The sequence below is a fragment of the Coptis chinensis genome, chromosome 7 (genome assembly GCF_015680905.1).
Source record: "Coptis chinensis isolate HL-2020 chromosome 7, ASM1568090v1, whole genome shotgun sequence".
NCBI lineage: Eukaryota > Viridiplantae > Streptophyta > Magnoliopsida > Ranunculales > Ranunculaceae > Coptis > Coptis chinensis.
The window spans coordinates 68,172,069-68,186,873 of NC_141462.1; the positions used below are offsets into that span (position 1 = coordinate 68,172,069).

The window sequence follows — 14,805 nt, forward strand, 5'->3', positions numbered from 1 at the left end:
TAACGGCTAGTTTGCAGTTTACATTTTAGCAAAAAAGTATTTTACAGTTTGCACATGGATTAAGAAGAACATTCATTCTGGGACAGTATTCAGTTGTGTTATCTCAATATCTCATAAAGGTTACAGTTTACATAGAATGACTCTTTGTTAGCAATTCGGGATACGACAAAAATTCGGTACGAAAATAATTCAAAAATTATTTAGTGATTCAAAAAACCGGTATGATCAAATATTCGGTCAAAAATTCGCAAGTGTATTTAAATGTTCCCAGTGAAACGAGGACTTTACAGTTGACAATGCTACCAGTGAAATTCACTGTCAGCCCCGTTTTTTCTCAAATGTTGCTATCTCAGATTTTTTTGGAAGAAAAAGTAAAAACACGTCCTCTTTTCAATTTTTCAATTGTTTGCGATGAATCCCAAACAAAACAAAAACGAACCCTTCCTTTGCTAAGAACAAAACCAGACAAAAACCCATCCCAACTTTAATCACCAAAACTAAAAAAGCCCCTACCCTCCTTACCTCTCTCTCATCTCCCATGTCAACAGAAACCTAAAGCCGACTATTCAAAAAATTCTTCACGACTTCACAATTTGAATTTCTACTTCGGGTATGGTATTTTTTTTTTTTTTTGTCTAGTCAAAGAAACCATTTCATTCTTACTAAAAATGAGAAGAGGTTACATTTTCGAAAGGATTGAGATCGAGGAAGCTAAGATTAACAGACAATGCAAGTTAATCATTAAAATATTATGTTTCGATCATGCGATTGAAGTCTTTTGTTTTTCACAAGTCTGTTCTCATTTAATTGATATTAATGTATTCACTTAGCTCTTGCGTGAACATGACCATAGGATTTTTTTAGTTTAATGCTTCCTCTATAATAGTCCATCTTCTACCCGACGATTTCTTTACACGTAAGTGGGTACTACATTGACCAGTTTTGAGCTTTAGGCCTACATTGATTATTTTTAAGTTTGTGTTTGTTCTGAATCTTTTCGAATGCATGACCTTTTAAGAAGTTTACTTATATAAGAAAAGGGGGAAAAAAATATAGAAACAATCTAAGGAAAATTGCTCAGTTAGTATACATTATTATAAAGTTCCAAACTTACAAGAGCATATTATTATTGTTATCAATACCTATTGATCTAATGGATCCCTTTTAATATTCCCTGTTAGTACATTTTACTTGCCATATGTACACATACAGGTTGTGTTTGATTCAGAGAGTTTTAGGTTCCTGGAAAATGAAATTATAGATAGATTGAAATCAATTTTTTGGATAAATGAAAATAATCGCACGAAGAATTCTTTTCTCCTTGACTCCATAATCATTCTTCTCGAATTGCTTAAAAATTCCCCACTCTCTGATATGAATCCTTTGTAAAAGCATTAGTAATTTGACAAGTTCACAGTAGCTGCACTCCATTCATTGAGGGACTTCAATTCTAAACTTTGTTCCAACGTGGAGATATGTTGTTAAGGTGCCACTTTGTTCCTTAAGTATTGTTACTTTTTCCCAATTGTGATTGTAAGTTGGCTAAATATGATCCTTTGGCATCCGTATTACTATCTATCATATTGAATCTGAAATTTGTTTCCATGTGCTTGAGAAATCAATGAATTAGTTCCTTTGTTCAGTAGAATAACTCATTATGCTTGCAGAATTGGTAATCTAAGGATCGCCTTTAGTAATTTTAGTTGTTGATTTTAAGAGGAATTTTTCCTGATTGTTATTATAAGTAATATATACACCTTATATTTTTATACTAAAAAAATACTATGAGAAACTATATGATTTTTTTGAGATACCTTAATATATATCTATCTAATTAATTTTATTTTTCAATTAAGTACGTTTCTGAGTAACCCGTGTCAAATAATGTTACTCCAATTAGTATCATGGTGTATGATTTTTTGTATGTGAATCTAATACCACCCTAGCTTTCTAGCTTTATGGTACTTAGAGGTTTCACCCAGTCTATTGACAGGAATTAGCCATGAACATAAGCCTTTTAGGGGATACATTGATAATATAGGCTTTGATCCATTTTGAGTATGTGTAAATGAAAGTAAGTGACTACACTCATATTTGTCTTTTTAAATTTGGAGAAACCTCATATTCATTTTTGTTATAATTATTTTTCTTTACTTTCGTGAGAAATGCTTGTTCTTTGTTCACACTCTGTTTGATCCATGACAACTAATATACTGAACAGGGAATTTGTTCCGCCATCACTTATTAATTTCATGTCGAGGCTGTCTTCACTCCGAAGTCCAAACCGGTAGAAGCTATACAAGGAAGAAAAAAAGGATCCCAAGCGATGCCTTCTTAGGCTGGAACCCGTGTTGCAAGCTTTTTCAAAAGGTTTGTTTTGGCTTCGTTCTTATAGTTTTGAATATGTTCCATACATGAAATGACCTCTTACATATATCACTTCCTTAATATTTCAGACACCTTTATGGTCAGAGGTGATGGGAAATTTGGCAAGGGACCTTTTTATGAATTCAAAATACGCCATTTCAATGAAGATGAAATTAAGTTGGAGACTTCAGGTGATATGCTCAGTCTTATTGAGCGGTGTTATATATATTTGGTTATACCTTAAGTCCTCGATCAATTGCTACTTGGTTTACGTTAATGTAAAAGTGTTTTTAATTTTAAATCTAAGTTGTTGGTTTCTACACAGAGTATCACATGGGTTATAGAGCCTTATGGTGTTGATGTAAATTAGCATGAATGACCGAAGAAAGTCTAGGTGCTTTGAAAGGTAACTGAGTCTACAATCATATTATGTATGTGTGGTATTACAATATTTATGTGTTGTATTACAATATTTAGTGAAAGGTTTAATTGAAACTTGAAAGCACTCTACTATTTTAGTGGTTGAATCATAATTCATCACTTGGCAATGGAAACCAGCTTAGGAAGTGTTTGATGAATTCCAAGTTGGTATTCTCTTATTTGAATGTACACATTGGTAAAAGTAATAAGATGTCATTGGTAGCTGTAGGCCTGTAGCTTATTGGTCACTCATCATCTTGTTTGATTATTATTTATTACCAAGAATGCTTAATTTGCTTTATACTTTTGACAGTGGTAGGCTACTAAGAGGTTCTGCAAGTGATTCTCACATCTCCTTATCAATTTTCTAGGTCTACAGGGAGGATAAATTGAAATTTTAAAAATTATAAAAACCACAGAATTCCAAAATTCATTGAGATCATATACTGCGTTGATTTTCAATATGCGTCCCCTGCATGTCCATCTAGCTTAGCATATCTATAACACTGAAAGTTATTCCTTGAGTCTGTCCTTGGTTAGCTTTATTTATTTCTTAAACGAATGAGAGATTGGTGGCAAACTAGCGGGTTCCTTTGTTAGTGAATCTGCCCAATTTGAAGTTGTGAAGGAATTGTAGGTCAAATTCATATGGAGACCTTTCCTTGGTTGAATTTTCATGAGATAGAAATTATTAGAGTTAAACCTTATAGCCCTTTCCCTATCTAACTAACACATTTACATTCATATTCACATTCACATAGGGGTGCAAACGGATAGGTTCGGATGCGGATATGCCTGTATCCGAAAATTTATACCGATATCCGAATCCGAATCTGACGGATATTAAAAAAAGTATCCGAATCCGATTTCGGACATCCGAAACGGATATCGGATAATATCCAATCCGAAAATTAAAATTAATTAAAATTTATTTGCTTTGAATAATTCATTTTACCACGATAAAAACTAGTATAAATATATATATTTGTCATTTATTATTATTATTATTTTGTTATTATAGTTTTATATTATTAGTTTATGATTTTATATAATATTTTATACAATAAAAATGAATAAATTAATTATATATAATAAATATTAATTTTTAAAATCGGATCGGATATTATCGGATGCGTATATGGCAGTATCCGAATCCGTATCCAAAATCAGTTCGGACAAAAAAAATATCCGAATCCGAAATTTTCAGATAATATCTGATTTTTCGAATACAAATTCGAATCGGATTCGAATATTTGGATATCCACTTGCACCGAATATATATGTGAATGTAGGGAATATATATATATATATATTTGGAAGGAATGACGTACAAGTATTATGCTTAATTATTGTAATGATCATTGTATATGTATTGTTATTGGTTAACTTAGAGAAGTTCCTTTTAAAGATTGTGTTGATTTCTTTGTCAAAACTCATCGTATTGTCATATATGAAGTAATTTGTGATCGAACGATTCCAATAATGAGGAGTATTTTTAACTGGGGTGATGGCTTCACTTTCCTGTATCCATTCCTTTTTCGAAAGACAAAATTCTCAATGGGTTGTTGAAAATGCATGAGTGTATTGTTGCTGCAAACCAACTCAAATTAGTGATTTAATTTGTGGTATAATGTAGTATTCTCAAAAATGACCTAGGCTCGGCGCTAGGCAATGCCTAGATGACTTGCCTTTTTTTTTTTTGCAAACAAATGTGAATATATTATAAAGATAAATAAAAGGTTACATATTAGAGTTTCTTACTACATAAGGAACAAAATGAACAAAAGGGCATCTTGCTACACTCTAAGAAAATCTAAAGTATAACTGGTCCTGGTTTTCCAAACTTGTGACAAAAGGAGGTCTATCCACGCTCCATACAAAATCATCCTGGTCTAAAGTGGCTCCATGCTTTGTCGCAGCATCCGCGCTGAAGTTGGCTTCCCTCCAGCATGCGATATCCTATAGTAGGTGAGCGCAGCAGTAGCCCTCGCCCATCTCAATTTCAGAACCCAGGGAATGTGGCCATTAGAGAAGGCAAGTGCAACTGACTGTGAATCTGTTTCTAGCCAAACACGTGTCTAGTTTCTTGCAACTGCACCTTCCACTGCCAGAGTTAGTGCTTGACACTCTGCTTCATAGTTGGTAACTATTCCCAGTCCTTATGCAAGTACTCCAAGCAAGTGGCAATGATGGTCTCTGAAGATTAACCCCACACCCCCTCGACCAGGATTACCGATAGTGTCACACCCCGAATTTAGACAGAATTCGGAAAAACATTATTTGTCCCTGACTCTTCGATTTCCGAGGTGTGACGCACTCTCCACTCCCAAAAACCCATAAACAGTTTTAAAATATGCGGATAATTAAAACCAATAAAATTTTTAACTTAAACAATAGTCATCTTCATTACCAAAAACAATTTACAAATGAAAATGCAAATAACCTTATCTCAACTGAAAATCTATATCACCTCAAGGGAAAACAAAACTTATCCTGAGATGCAATGCTAACGCAAACCACAAGCAACAACCAATCTTCTTCATCACTAAAAACCTGTCAAGACTTATCAACTATGTTCATTTAATGAACACACCCGATAAGCAAACATGCAAATCGGGTCAACATTATAAACAATGCTGGTGTGAGTAGCCCTAAAAACAACATATACTTATACAAATATAAACACAATCCACAAGGCAGTTAGTTCCTCCACCGAGGCGCCTTAACTTTCAACGACAAATACAACATCCTTAAGAATAATAATTAAAGGCGGTAGTTCCTCCAATTGAGGCCTTTAACTTCCTACTAACCACACAACAAACTATACACATAATAAATAAGGCATGTAGTTCCTCCATCGAGGCCTTTAGGTTCAACTAAACAAATAACCAAACAAACATATTATATAATGCATTACCTCATTTCATGCTCAATCACGAGTGGGTCGTCTCTGCCCAAAGTAATTAGTTTGACCCACCCTTCTGCAAAACCATATATAATCATCTATCTACATATACATCATTAACAAACATATTACCATAATTATATTAATTAAGGTTTTCTTTGCGTGTCCCTAAAATCACGTCGTATCTATGTCTTACCTAGTTTCCCTGGCTACCACAATCGCTACCCAACGCCGAACATGTACATCCACATGCCTCCCCTTACATAATGAACCACTCCGTGCGTAACCACCCTGAGCGGGATGCCGCACACCAGGTAAATCCTCACACGGAAGCAATTATGTAAGTAATGCCACTATTCGGCATAAAATATTGCGCATCATCGTTCTATTTTGCGAACGGAATAAACAAGCCACTATTCGGGTTACGCCCGGGAGGGCCATTCAAAATTAATCGAAGCGCCCGGAAGGGCAGCCCGAAGGCCATTCAGATTAACTGAAATGCCAGGAGGGCCAATCACATGAGTTGTGGTAGTCAGGTTCTAGGATTTTCGTTACGTAATTTATTCAGGTGTCATACATTAATGACTCATAAACATTTCTACTATATCACGTGCAGGTCAATTACCTTATTGCACTAAGCCACAATATATAGAAATATCTCAATTATATCTCATAGTCACTTTCATTCTTTCACGTGCCAATATATTATTGCACTACGCCACAATCCCGTGGGCAAATATTCACCGATACTATATTAGCATCTCACATATAAAATAATGGAGTGTATATACATTTCTCCAAGATATTGCATTAATATAATTATCCCAGCATATTATATCATGTCACAATGCTTCAACGTATCACATACATTTTTATTATAACGTATTAGGAATATAATATCTCCTAACATCTCAATATCGTCACGTGTCAAAAATACACAACATCACTGTCAAATCTTTCTTAGATAATGACTACCAAATTATACAAACTTCCACAGCATTTTATTATTATAGTTGTCCTTATAACATACAACATAAAACGTAACACAATTAGACAGTCCACAGTCCACAATCAAAACCCCCCAACCAACAACACAGTTTTAAATAAAATTGGGCTATCCCTTGCCACCGCCATTAACAGCCAGGACCAACCTTCACCGCTCCGAACAACACCTAATCTCCGACCAACAAATCTAACATCACCACAAAAATTCAAACAAATCGTCCCAGAGGATTTCGCTCTCTATTTTTTTTTTCTCTGGCATTGGCGACGCCATTACCGCTTCTTGAAGCTTCGATGAAACTCTAACAACACAAGCTTAAATCGATAGCCCGACCACATCAACCAACCAAAACACCAAATAACAGTTACAAACAATATATCCATACCCCACGTTATCACAATAAATATAATCATAAATCCGTTTTGGACTCGCGGCCCGCCATTGACGACTTCCGAGTCCCAACAGTTCCGACAGTTCAATATCTACTTCTAGAGTTTTAAGTTTTAACAACACGACGAACACTACGCAGAATAAAACCAGATAATGAGCAGTATAAAAACATAAACTTTTACACCAATACACAAAAACTATAACTTTGGTGAAATAGCAAAAATAGCTACTCACCTTAAATGAACAGCTCGACGAATCCTCCTAGTCCGAATCGTCGCGCTCCACCCTCCAGCAATCCAGCTTTCATCTCTGCCTCCATTTTTAATATTTTATTATTCTCTTAACCCTATTTTCTAGAAAAAGTGTTTATATACTTGGGTCCGAAACCCAAGCCCAACACAGACTCGGGCCCAAAACCAGGCCCACATATCCCGAGTCCAGTCCGACGAATTTTGAAAATAAATAATTTAATTAATTAATAATTATAAAAATACGTATTAAAAAATACGGGCGTTACAGATAGAGCTACTATCACAACTGATCTTAACCACTCCTTCCTCTGGTGGGTGCCATTTGACTTGTTGAATTGCTTTTATTGGCTTGGGCTTGCATTCGATCCCCAGAGAGTGTAAGATTGCCAATTCCTTGACTAAGTTGAACATGTAGCTCTTGGACAGTCTGCCCGTCGTATACATTCCTTGCCAGACCAACTTTCTTATATAACGATGGTTGAAGTTTGAGTCATTGTACATCTGCGCATTTCTCATCTTCCATATTGCTACCAACCAACTGACTTCGGTATTGCTTCTTTCGTCCAATTCCTTAATCAGTGGACTTGCATGATTTGCCGCTTTCAGAATTTCATTCATATCGCCGTTTCCGGGAACTGATAATGCATTTATCTGGAATAAGCTTTTAATCCAATCCTAAAGAACCTGAGAGTTTGGGCAGTACCAGAATAGATGGTCAAAGCTTTCTTCATCTTCCTTGCATCCGTTACATCGTAAAGCCAATTGGATACCTTTGCTTGTAACTTTGTCAGCTGTTGGTATGATATGTTGCATAATCTTCCAAGCCATTCCAGCAATTTTGGGATGAATGTAGCTGTTCCAGATGTTGTGGTGCCACCAGACAATATTCCCCTTTTCCCTAATAGTGTCATAAGCCGAGATGACCGTGAACTTGCCTTCCTTGTCAGGCTTCCAAATTCAGCAATCATCTAGCTCATTGCAAGGTGGGGGTAGAGAGAGAAGTGGCATGCCTAGTGTCTCAAAGAGCTGCAGAGTTACGGTAGGGAAATTCCACTGGTTGTTCCTTATCAAGTCGCTAACTCTGGTTTTGGGGATGCGCCAGTCGATGTGAGGGAGCAAGTCAGCCACTGAACTAGGTCTAGCCCAAGCATCTCGCCACAAATCCACTGCAGTACCATTGCCAATGACCCAAGAAATATGGTTTCTCATGGATTCCAATTCAAAGCCTAGACAACTTGCCTAGGCCTAAGACATGGTTCAAAAAATGGTGGCCAGTTATTCAGCTTCTAGGTGGACTAATCTTACTCCCTTCTTATCACAATTTGTTTATCAATTAGTTGATTGCAACCCCTTTACGTTTTGCATCAATCCTCTCCAATGTTGTATGTTGGAGAGAACGTACGTACATGATTGTAATCTTTGTAAAACAGGTCGTCCCAAAAAAAAATTATTTCTTTGTGAAAATGTTTTCTCTTTGTATGTTGGAGAAAACCTATGTGATTGCAAGTATCAATTAGTAGTTCTACTTATTATTTTTTTTCTATTGAAAATTTATACTATTGCAAGGAATTGGTTGGTGGGTATTTGTCAGAATGGGCAAAAAGCTGAAATGAAAGCATTGTAGGTATGTACAGTGATTTTGATCTTCTTCTTTTAATTTGTGGTGAACTTCTTTTATTTTCTTTGTTTCAAGTGGCAAAATATAGTTCAATATAATTTAGCAATTTTGATGAATAGTTATTCATTTTTTTTGGGACAGAAAACAAAAAGACTATACCGGTGACTCTTTCACATATGAACTACATGGTTGCGGAAAACATCAATCTCTGCGAATTCACTCTCAATTTGTGGGACGACAATGCTGAATCTAAAACCATTGTTAGTTTTTATCTTTAGACTATTTTATTTTTCAATTTTTAGGTTTAAATATCAAGATTATGGGCGACTTAGTTTCCATTAAGTTTATTTATCTTTAAGCCGATATAGGATATGTATGTTGAGTTATGGTTATTTATTGCTTGAATGGGTGACTTACAAAATCAAGATATAGCACAAAATCAAGATATTGTTGAACTTATTTGTCAAACTACTATTTTTCTTTCAATTCTATACATTAGTAATAAACATTAGATTTTGATTGCGAGATATTAATAATTGTAAAATACGGGTACAAGGCAAGCCAATCCAATTTTTCCTACAACTTTAGCATGTTAGTAGATGGTAGCTCCTTGATATTGAATTATGAATGGACTCAATAAGGACAAGAGCGGAAACCTAATTAAATGGAAATTCCTTTCATCCTTTTTCCAATATCATTTTCTCTTTTTTCTTAACAATTATTTACTCTTTCACATACCATGTGTAGAACAGGGTTTAAAGCTTTTACATTCGTCTATGGCATCAAATATGTTACTACAATTTCTATGAATATCATGATTACCAAAGAGGATATGCTTTTTTTATCTGGACTTGCTAAAGTGATTACCAAGTAAGTTTTTAAGTTTCTATTTTTCATTCTTATAAAATAATAAAATTTCCAGCAACTCCATGACAACTGATCGATCTTCTCTCTAAAATATCTTTACTCTATTAATTAGCAAGAGTGCACAACCTGCCTGTATTTTATGGTTGTGTGACAACTGACAAGTATCACAATCAAATTAGTTGATATAGAACAGTCGAGAATGCTCCCAGTAACCCACATCGGACCCCCTCCCCCCTTTTTTTTTTTTTTTTTTGTTTTATGATGAGGTGGATACCTCAGCTTTTTATAAAAGTTTGGCATAAAAAAGACAAACTCACACCCAATTTTGAGAACTGTTCGCGTAACAACCTTAATAGAAAAGAAAAAGATTAAAAAAAAAACCTTCGTCAAAACTCAAAACCCCACCCCGACCTTTACAAATAATAATAATAATAATAATAACCCAAAATTGTTCGCCTGTCATAATAACCCAAAAAAATAAAAATCTCTTTGAGCAAAACCTCCCAAGTTCGATTCCATTCTTACCAACCCAAAAAAAAAAAACTCTTCGTCAAAATCCCACCCAATCAATTATATTTTTTTTTAAACCCTCTCAATTTTTCTTTGTCATTAAAACACAAATAAATTATTACGTACAAAGGCGAGAAATTAACGAGTCTGAAAAGAAGCTTGCTGATCGTTTGTCTTCTGTTATTGACGTTGTTAATGATCGTAAACTCCCTCCTGAACTTCGTGGTCAACGTAACGCCGTCAGGTATTATGTTTGTGTGTCATTTTTAGTTTGTGTATGAATTTTATGTATGTTGTTTTTTTGATATTTTGTGGATGTCATTATGCATTTATGCCTATTGTTTACTTATATTTATAAATGCTCAAGAAGGGCTGTTTTTACCACCATCATTTGTCTTGGTAAAGCCAATGACAAGTCCAAAATCCTTATTTCTAAGTATGTAGAGACATTTAACTCTTGCTAACCTCATGAACATGTCAAGATTTTAGATAGAGGGTAAAATTTTCAGTCCTCTACTGACTTTAGCCTTGGGTATGTTCCAGTTTGCCACAAAGATAAGAATTCTAAAATAATTGGTTTGTCTCTTTGGTCTATAACATGTTGTATTTCTGTGCAGAATGGAGAGGACCTTGAGGGAGACAATGTTATCAAGTGTGGTTAGGCTTTTGCAGCATAGGTTGAACTGTTTCCTATAGAATTATATAGTTGCTGCTAGGAGATCGTTCAAGTGTATTTAATTAAGATGGTGGAGGATTTTAGTAGGAATGGTTTTATTGCTTATACCCTAAGGCACTGTTTGGCCGCATAAGATTTTGTATTGCTTAACACTAATTAGGTGTTCCAATTCTGCAGATGTATTACATAAAGATGATTAATCTGGAAGCTGTTTGGTCCTCAATTATTCTGTCATGATTTTAACTTGTCCTGTGTTTGGTAGACACTGTAATTTGTTTATCATGAACAACATATTAGCAGTAAGTTATTCTTTCTTCATTTTACGTATATACTTCAAATAAATATGAAATGAAATGCATATGATAAGAAAAGTCCAAATAAATATAAATCTAAACAAACAAAAGCACTTGGCGATATAAGTCATTCAAAATAAGTATCGCTATTACATTCTTCATATATATTAAACAAATAAAGTAAAAGAAAACTTCATAAGTACTACATCATTTTGAACTTTCATAGTCACTCCACATTGCATCAGCAATTGATTTTCTAAACTCTGCTGCCATTTCTCGTATTATTTCTCTACTAATATTTTCCACACCCCCATTGTTATGCACTACTTCAGATTCTTGTTGGCCTTCAAAATCTTCCAAGTTAAAAATTAAATCATACGTTTTCTCTCTTTGTATGTGATTGTGTAGAATGCAACATGCTATGACTATCTTCACTTGTGTTTCAAATGGATATGGAGGAGCAAGGGTCAAAATAGGAAAACGCTTCTTTAAGATACCAATGATACGCTCGACAGCATTCCTCAACGATGAATGTCACAGATTGAACAATTCTTTGCTATTTGTAGGTTCCAAGACACCATATTCTTTCAAGTGATAGCGAGTGCCACGAAATGGAGCAATAAAACTTGGTGTATTGGCATACCCGGCATCCACAACATAATATTTACCTACATTAATTAGGAAAGCAAAAAAACTATTTGTTAGCTTTGAAAGAAAATCCAGATTCAATGATAAACAAATATAAGTGTAATATACCTTCTGGTACATATAATTTGTCTGCTCTTGTTAATGCCGAAGTCAAAATACGTGAATCTGTGGCGGAACCTTCCCAACCGGCAAGTACATACTTGAAACTGCAAGTCAAATGAACATGCCACCAAAACATTTTAAGTAACAATGCCTTTCCTATTTATAAAAGGACCTCTCTCCTTTGAACCAACCAATGCGGGGATATGTGTTCCATCAATGGCTCCAACACAATCCTAGTGAAATTTTTTTGAGCTATTGTTAGACCGTATTCAGACTCGACCAATTTAAATAATAAAACAATCGTACATAAATAATACCTTAAAATATGGATAAATCTATCATCTTCAAGAATTTTAGGAGGCGTACTGGACCCAGCAGGTTGGAAAAATCTCCAGATAATGCCACAATTGCATCCAAAACATTGTTGAAGTGGCGACTAACTGTTTCTCCAGAATGTTGAAAACGTTCTTGAATGATTCGATTCCTTTCGTTATGACCAACTGTAAGCATAAACATTGCTAGTTGTTCCTCAAGCCTTACCCCATCAGTGTCGGTAAGTAGACCTTTCGTATATAGAATATCACATAACCGCAAGAAGACATGTTTTTCCATGCGAAAGTTCTCTTGGCAACGCTTATCGTGACCATTAAGCACTTCCTCCACATATCTTTTGCACCACTAAGTCTTTGAATCATGACAAGAAGTTTTACTTATATGGTATAGATAATACTGAGATGCGAATGTGGCAGTAGCCCCTGCAGTTGCTATTATGATATCCTCTTCGTCCGAATCTGACATGACTTTCCCTGTATCCACACATTTGTAAGTTATGATACTCTGACACTTAATAAATCTCAATTGGAATACATTGGAAATAAATAAAAAATTGCATCTAGTTACATAAAACAATAATCATCACATCCAAAATTGAAGGGACTTGAACATTCTTCATCTCATTTTCCATTTGTTCTAAATGAAAGAAATATTTATCATATTCATAACTCTATAAACTAAAATCAATTTGAGTACAAAATGTGCAATCTTGTAGATAAATGAAGCGAACCACCAATAAGTTATAGTATAATCAATAACTAACTAAAGTAGTAAGCAAGTTGGTCAAAAAAAATCCTAGTCAAGGAACTAAGTCATAAATAGATCAAGAAGGAAAATAGTGTATTGTTGACCATTGGATCTTGTAAAATAGTATACTTATCGCCAGGCATGATCCTCCATACATGCCAAGATGCCACGTTCTGACTCATTCTCTCTGTTAATTTCCTTTATTTGGTTCACCAACCACAAAAAACACACATAACCTAAAGTATAATAGATTTATAGATGTGGCATTATGCTTGCCCCACTTGTCTTGTGGACAACAGCACTCATACGACAAGAAGAAAAGGATAAAGCACACTTGTATAGTTGTATGTTTCTTTTAACTGCTAGAAGTTTTTAGAAGACTCTAAAATCTACCGACCCAACCTATCTCTCTTTAAATTCACATTTTTCACTCATAACTTTATGAACCTTTTAAGTAAATTCTGACTACTCTGGCGAGAAATGGATAGAGAAAAAAACATGGCTTTTAGCTTTCGTTTTGCCCTTAAAATGTACCGCGAAAAGAGTGGCCACTCTCTCTTTAGCTATGTCTTCTCATAATACTACAAAACTTGTTCGGGGTATAGATATGCCTAGTTATCATGTAAATTTGTTTTTTGCGACAACTACAACCGATGATTATAACAAGGAAATATGCCTAAATATGACCAATCGATGATTATAACAAAGGAAACGAAATATGACCATTGGATCTATTAACAATGAGATAACTACAACTCAATTTCTATCACAATTTGAGTTACCCGAGAAACTCAACCTAAGCATGAACCCTTTTATCTTTCATTGAATAACAAGCAAAATTGAAGTAAAGCATGTCTGTGCTGATATATATGTTCACGGGATCCAGACATAAACTCTGAGTAACGAATTTGATTTTGATAATGCACACAATTTTGAAATATTCATTAAATTCGCTCGGCCGAACAAACAAGCACACGGTTTGAAACTTGATATCTTGAACTTGTAGAAATGGATAACGGATAAAACAGGACTTCTAATTAAATATGTATGATTTAGTGTAAGCAAAAACCATTTTTTTCTTTGAAACCCAAAATGTAGAGAAAGAGAGAAAAAGATGGAGAAATAGAAAGAGTATAGGTACGTAAATAAAAAGAGTTTACCCGAGAGGATAGAGTTGTAAAAGATGAGCAAATTGGTAGTCTTGGAGAAGATGACTAGAGCAAGGTTTCAGCAAAATCTTTTCGGTTTCTTTTTATTTTAGTTTCTCTCTCCTAGTTAGGGAAACAAGATTAGCCGTATCTCTCCTATCCCCTTTGATTCTCGTATACCCGCTTTTGTGTTCGCGCAATCCACCAGATTATATATGGTATTCAAGTTTGTTTCCAACCAAACACTAGATAACTAAAACATGTATACCACGTCACCTATTCATGGATAGTGACTCCTTGTCCACACTGCCAAACAGTGCCTAAATAATACAAAATAAATTGATGCTTAGTATCATGAAATTTGCACGTTTTATCACTTTGGCATGAACTTTTATTTCGATCAATTATGGCCATCAACATTTTTGGACATTTCGCCTTCGACTAAGCCAACGTCAAGGCTGAAGTTTGGGTATTGAAATAAAAACCATAAGAACAAACGGCAAAAGAGAAATAATACCCAAAGAAAC

General features: G+C 34.8%; 1 long non-coding RNA gene across 1 annotated transcript; it reads left to right on the plus strand.

Annotated features, from left to right (window-relative positions):
* Positions 1–419: 419 nt before the first annotated feature.
* On the plus strand, positions 420–2,558 carry LOC147488528 (uncharacterized). The gene is made up of 3 exons (XR_015201940.1): positions 420–610; positions 2,222–2,370; positions 2,457–2,558. It is a non-coding gene; the product is annotated as an uncharacterized LOC147488528 (long non-coding RNA).
* Positions 2,559–14,805: the final 12,247 nt, after the last annotated feature.